Raw genomic sequence first — 6,740 nt, 5'->3', positions numbered from 1 at the left:
TCCAGACAAAAAAATGTCAGTCAATCTAATAACTTTGGTATCAAAAATATTTTTGTCTTGTTATTTTTGTTTAGATTTAATTATTATGTGAATGATTTAAATGGATTGTGAGACAAGGATTGGCAAACTTCCTGTTTTGTGTGGAGTTTGCAGAAATCCTGATTCAGGCAGAATATTTATTGGCAAATGACCTATGTGGAAGGAAAGAAGGAAAGCAATAGTGAGGCTGAAGAAAGGTGGCAATATTAGCTTAAGGGCTACATGACAGAGACACTATAATAAGTTAATTCCAAAGCTCAGTTAGTCAAACAGGTCAGGAAGGTCCCAAATTCAATTCATGGTTAGTGGTTGGTTAGCCAACCTCAGCTGGAGCAGCAGGAGGGGCTTTTCAATTGGCCTTGAAGGCAGTGGGCTGCCGAAAGGGTAAGAAATCTGGACCTGTCAAGTCTCCCTCCATAAGTTTAAAAATGACACCCCTGTTGATGTGTTTTACTCTTGCAGTGTCCGTGAACCTCAATAGCAGCACTCTTGCGTCTAAGTCAGAAGGTTGTAGGTCCAAACCCACTCAGAATTTGAGCACATCATCTAGGCTGACACTTCAGTGCAGTGCTGAGGGAGTGGTGCATTGTCAAGGGAGCTGTTCAACCAAGATCACGTCTCATCTGCCTGTTCAGATAGATGTGAAGCTTGTGAATTTAAAATAAAATTGCTGGACTATAACTTGGTGTTGTAAAATTGTTTACAATTGTTCAGATAGAGGTGGAGAAATCCATGCCACTATTTGAAGAGCAAGTAGTTCTCCAGGTGTCCTGGCGAATATTCATCCCTTATCTAACACCATCAAAACAGATTAATTGGTCAATTTCATTCACTGCTTATGGGATCTTGCGGTACACAAATTGGCTGCCACATTTGCCTACACAACAGTAATTGCACTTCAAAAGTAATTCATGGGCTGTTAAGTTCTTGGGATATGAAAGGCACAATATAAATATGTTTTGGGAGGTCCTAAGGATATGAAAGGCATTATATAAATATGCACTTTATAAATGTAAGTTCTTGATTTAAAAATAATGTTTAAATAGGTTTGTGATCTGCCTAATTCTTTCTGATCATAAACCTAATTTCTCTGATATTGACAGCTCTGAAAACAATCACCCAGGTTTTGTGCTCCAGAACACTATCCAGTGACCACTGTATCTGTGAGAACACTAGGCAAAGTAGGATCAGGTTCACCTATATCGCCTCCACGTTCAAATAGCCTTGGAAACTCATTGCCTAGCCCCACACATGTAGAATAGGTGAGGTACTAGAGGGTGGCTGGTGCCCATACAATCACACCCAAACAAGAGGCAACAGCTTCAGGAGAGGAGAGAAATGGGGGAGGGACAAAACCTCAAGCTATAGTCACCACATCCAACAGCTCTAAAATTCTAGGGATTAACTAAGATCCACAAACATCTGCAGTGAGTGCTTATTTTCTTCTACCTATGCTCTAGGCAAATGCCAAGTGTTCATCCTAAATTTCATGACAGACAGAACAAACCCTCCTATTAAGGACGTCTGGACATTGCTTTGACTAAAATTAGGGCCTGAGAACTTACTAATTAAAATTGCTTATGCAAACACCTGTAACAAAAAATAAACACAGATCACTTGTACTCAAAGTAAATAAGCCGAATAACGGTCTAATATGTTAGCGTACTTATCTCCCTAATTAAAGAGTGCTACCCATTCTCCCTTTAAAAGTAGTTTTTTTGGTTTAACAGTGAGGAGCAGCATGATTGGTTCTGATGACCTCTGCTGGTAAAGCTATTAAGTAGAACACTCCTTCAATTCACTGAAATGGCAAAACTGATTTTCCCCAGATGTTCTCCACCTCAAGACAAAATATAATTATCTATCAATAATATTAAAAACATTGCATCTAGCACGATCATTGCACTTTGGTATTACACCTTTATTTGTCTAAATTTGTCACACTTGGACCAAATTGGCTGAAGCCACATATTCACAAATGAACAAATCAGAACTCACTTGATATGGAATGTACAAACTTAAAGCGAGGAAAGCAATAGCGACCTATCAATGAATTAACAAGTGCATATGAAAAAACATATCCAGGATAAGCAGCAAGTAAAATGTACCAATAAAAGCTGAAATAATCAAATCGCTCCAAAAGTTTTGTTAGTTTGAGTGACCATCTTGAATTACCCCCCAGATAAAAAATTACAGGTAAAAGTTTCACTAATAATGTAAGAAACTAATTATTTCTGAATAAAATTCTTATTCACAAAGTTGCCTATATGATGTAAATTGCTCAAAAACATTTTTTCAGTAAAGCCTAGTCCTTGGCCAGAAATCTGATCCTCACTTTTTGGGCCCACCATAACATCTATGGCTGCATTTTTGGCTGCCATAGTGACTGTTTTTAATGCGTCTCTGGTGGCAACTTTCCCTGCTGCCATAACTGCTCTAATAGTAACAGCATCTGCTTTCAATTTTCCTGTAGCAACTGCGCCACTCAACCCTCCCCCATGAAATTCCTTCCTCTGCCCACAGACCCAGAACCCCCAAGTGTTGCCAACCTCTGTGGCCTCCAGACTCTTGGACCGCCCAGTGCTACCTGATCCCAGAATATCCTGTAGAACTGCCAAGTCCTATATCCCACTTGCAACACAGCCAAATCCTCGGAGTCCCAGTGCTATCAGACCCCTGGATACTGTCAGAGCTGCCACATACCGAGACCTTCCCTCTAGTGCTTACAGACCGCAAACCCCCTTCCAATGTTTCCAGAACCCAGGAGTGGACTAGCTACCTGAATTTTCTAACTGCATTCAGGCAGGAGAGATTACAGTGACACCAAGGAGGTGAAATGCTTGCCGTTGATCAATTTTTTTCAGTAAAAGTTATGAACACATTAGACATAGTGTTTTTTTAGTTTGAATTTTTTCCTGCTAAAATTTAGACAGGAGGAAACTAGGGCCAAGACATTAAACAAGTCTTTAGTTCCAATTTTCCATCCAACTATCCAAATTCACTTTTTTCACTGGAGTCCAGCGATAAAGGTAGAAAATAAGTCATGTTTAGTGCTTCAGCAAATGGCTACTTTTATTCATAGTTAATATTAACCAGTTGAAAAGACATGATTGACCACTAACCGGTGAATTAGGAATGTCCTTATACTACCCTGCTTGATATGTGAGGCACATTAAAGACCGCCCCCTTTTTTCGGTGTTTCACATTTCTCAGAAACGGATAACATTACTCATCTCTTTAGTGCATACATCAGATACACATGCATGCTTTCTATTCCTTAGATTTTCAGATGAAGCTGGAGCACTCAGTGTATGGGGCAGTATAACTTGATTGTACAGACTATACTGAACTGTTGGAAAGGGATTTTAATAAGGTCAGAATTGTACCAGTAGGTAGGTGATGGCATGCATTGGCTCCAATTCCTACACTGATGCTGACATGATCCCTGCAGTATTAGACTACCCACTTTGGATCGGTCTCATGGAAAACCATTCCGAGGGTGGCTTTACACTAGAACTAATGTCACCACAAAGCTTTGTACACTGTAGAGCTGGAGTCAGGAACCCACCTGACAAGAGTAGAGGAGCCTTAACTCTGGCTTGACACTACATCAATTTAGTGTCGGATACAGCAGAAATCCCTTTGCACCAAGGCTAAGCATGTTGTGTAAATGCACCCAGAGTTTCAGCAGCTATAGACTCGCATTAATGCTGAATTTACAATACTAAGAGCATTAATTCAGCAAGAATCTCATAGTAACAGAGGGATACGATATTTGCTTTCTACCAGTATTATGGACTAGTAGTAACCAACAATTGGATAACTTTTTGTTCCTTTGCTTAACAGCGCTGGTGGTGAAAGGACTGCACTAAGGATTTTTAAGATTAACCTTTCACTTTGTCATTTGTGTATCACGATGTTGACATACATATGAAGCATCTATTCTAAACTCCGTAAAGTCAGAGGAAAGAAATATGCTTTTAGATGGCTATTGTAGAACAAGGCATCTATACCACCACATCTTAAAAAGGTACAAGGGTAATGGCTAAACATTTATGCTTTGGATCAGTCAGACCCCCTCTTGTGGCAGCAGTGTTTCTCCAGAACTCACTAGGTAAGAAATGTACACATTAAAAGTGAGGAAAACAATAGTAATCTATGAATTTCCACATAAAGAGGCACCCCAGTTAATAAGGAAAGCAAGGTCCACTTACAGGTGTGACCAGTGGTGCTGACCCTGGCCAAGGGCAAGACACTGGACTCATTTAAGAAACAGCTAGATGCTGTAAATGGGAAGGAGAGAGTCGGTATTCTGGAAGGATGAGATCGAAATCGACTTCGTCTGAACCTATCTCGGATAAATCCAGCTAATAATACAGGCCTGAAATCTGTAACATACGGTAAGGCCAATATAAAGGGGGAAGTAAAAAATCTATTTACAAATATACCCATGGAATTTTCACCATTAGATACAATACACACAAAAGTTGTGTCACATGTCAGGCATCCCAATGCTATGCCTAAGACTGGATCACAATGTTGATAAAATCAGAAATCCAACATTCAGGTAATGGAGCAAGGTGGAAAAAAGAAAGACACATTCTGAAGACTTTACCAATATGTCCTGCAGGATTAAAATTTGACAGTCAGTTATGTATAATCAAGTGTTATGCAACCAATGTATGTAGAAATGCAAACAGAGTTTTTTTAATAAATGACCATTAAATTCATTAAACACATAGCAGCAGTTTCATTTACATTTTCAAAGGCCACATCAGACTCATTTCAGAAAACCATGAGTACATCATGCAGGCTTTGATATTTCTTGTTAATCCAGGTCTCACTCTATTGTAAGAACTCAAAAGGATAGTGGCTTCTTTTCTAGTAAGTTTATTCATTAAAAACATTTTCATCCTCAATAATAATTTCTTGTTTTGTTTAAAAAAATCAACATTCATCTCTTGAAATTTTAGAAAACATTGACAAGAAAGCTATAGTAAAATGTTTTTTTTAAAATCAGTTTTTTGTGGTTGTGTCTTGAGGTTAGTATCCTGTTACTTGTGTGAAAAACCTAGAATAGCGGACTCCATCACCAGTGCTTTCACACCCTTAGTTATTAATACAATCACAGTGAAGCTAGCACCATCAGAAGGATGTCAGAATTCACTTTGTTACAAAAATCCCATAAAATAGTTGTTTCAACTCCTAAAAGAAGTCAGTGTAATTAACAGCTTATTTGAACACTGGATACTGATAAGATACGCTTCAGTCAAATTGCTGGTTACGGGCAGTTGCACTCCCACCTTCTCCTTTTGAATCCAGCTCCATAAATTTCCCAAACCTTTCTGAAATAGAAGGGCTTGATGTGAACTGATCTCACCTTCCTATGCAGCATTTCTATCAGCCACCAGGAGGTGCTCAAGGACAGTGCAGGATCAACTTGTTTTTCCCCATGATGTGGAGATGCCGGTGATGGACTGGGGTTGACAATTGTAAACAATTTTACAACACCAAGTTATAGTCCAGCAATTTTATTTTAAATTCACAAGCTTTCGGAGGCTTCCTCCTTCCTCATTTACCTGAGGAAGGAGGAAGCCTCCGAAAGCTTGTGAATTTAAAATAAAATTGCTGGACTATAACTTGGTGTTGTAAAATTGTTTACAATTGTTTTTCCCCATACAGTGGAAGTGGCTTCCAGATTATTCAGTCAAGAATAGCGACTCATCATGTGCAGAATCATGGGGGATGGGGGCAGTGACAGTGGGCCAGTGTGCAACAGCAATTACATTGAGGGAGAGTGCAAGATGAAAGCTTAACATTTGGTCTCACTCAAACCACTTATTTTTCAAACTTCAATATCTTTCACATCTTTAGAAAAGTAGATGACAAATAATGAGCATTTACCTTCAACTGTGTTCAAAAACAAAATCTATGAAACCAAATCACAGTGTTTACTAGAAGCACTGCACTCCAATGGAAGAAGGAGGATTAGATCATCAAGGGATCTACTATAATCCCTCATGAAAATACTCCCATTGGAAGTAATACAAATACAATGTTAAAGCGAATGGAAAGAGGTCAATCTGCATCTGGTCAAACAGCAACCGTATAAATAATAGACATTAATTATAAAAGGGGCACTGCATGTACAATTCTTGAGATTAGGTGAAAAATATATTAAACCATTTTTGACCTGTAACTGTATTATTCCTGTTCAGTTAACAAAGTGTGAACAACTATGACCCAAAAGGCCTCCTAGTCCATATTTTGGAGGACCCAACCTGACACTTTCAATTCAACCTCTCGCTCAGAGGAGACAGCAGCACAGAGCAACTCACTTGGTCATTTATTTTTCTTCCTTAAAAAGAGGCAGTAGAGTGTGGCCTAAGTTAATTCTCCCTTCAATCTTCTCTTGGTTCCTTGTAGGAAAATCACCCAGCTCCTGTTTACTGCCTCCTCTACATTCCACAACTAATCAAGAACTGGGCATTCAAATAGTCAAACATGAACTGGTGACCGCTTAATATGTTAAGACATTGGCAGGTTTTTACCAGTCAGTGATGGCGATTGGTTGCATAAGTGCTGCCCAATAAGGGGCTTACTGTGAAGAGCAAATTTAGAAAGTATTTCGTCACACAAAATGATCAAAAGCTAGAATGAGTTGCCAGGAAGAATGGCCAAGGGCAAGACACTGGACTCAT

The sequence above is a fragment of the Heptranchias perlo genome, chromosome 7, assembly GCF_035084215.1.
Source record: "Heptranchias perlo isolate sHepPer1 chromosome 7, sHepPer1.hap1, whole genome shotgun sequence".
Taxonomy (NCBI): domain Eukaryota; kingdom Metazoa; phylum Chordata; class Chondrichthyes; order Hexanchiformes; family Hexanchidae; genus Heptranchias; species Heptranchias perlo.
Note: the sequence above shows the minus strand (reverse complement) of the source record.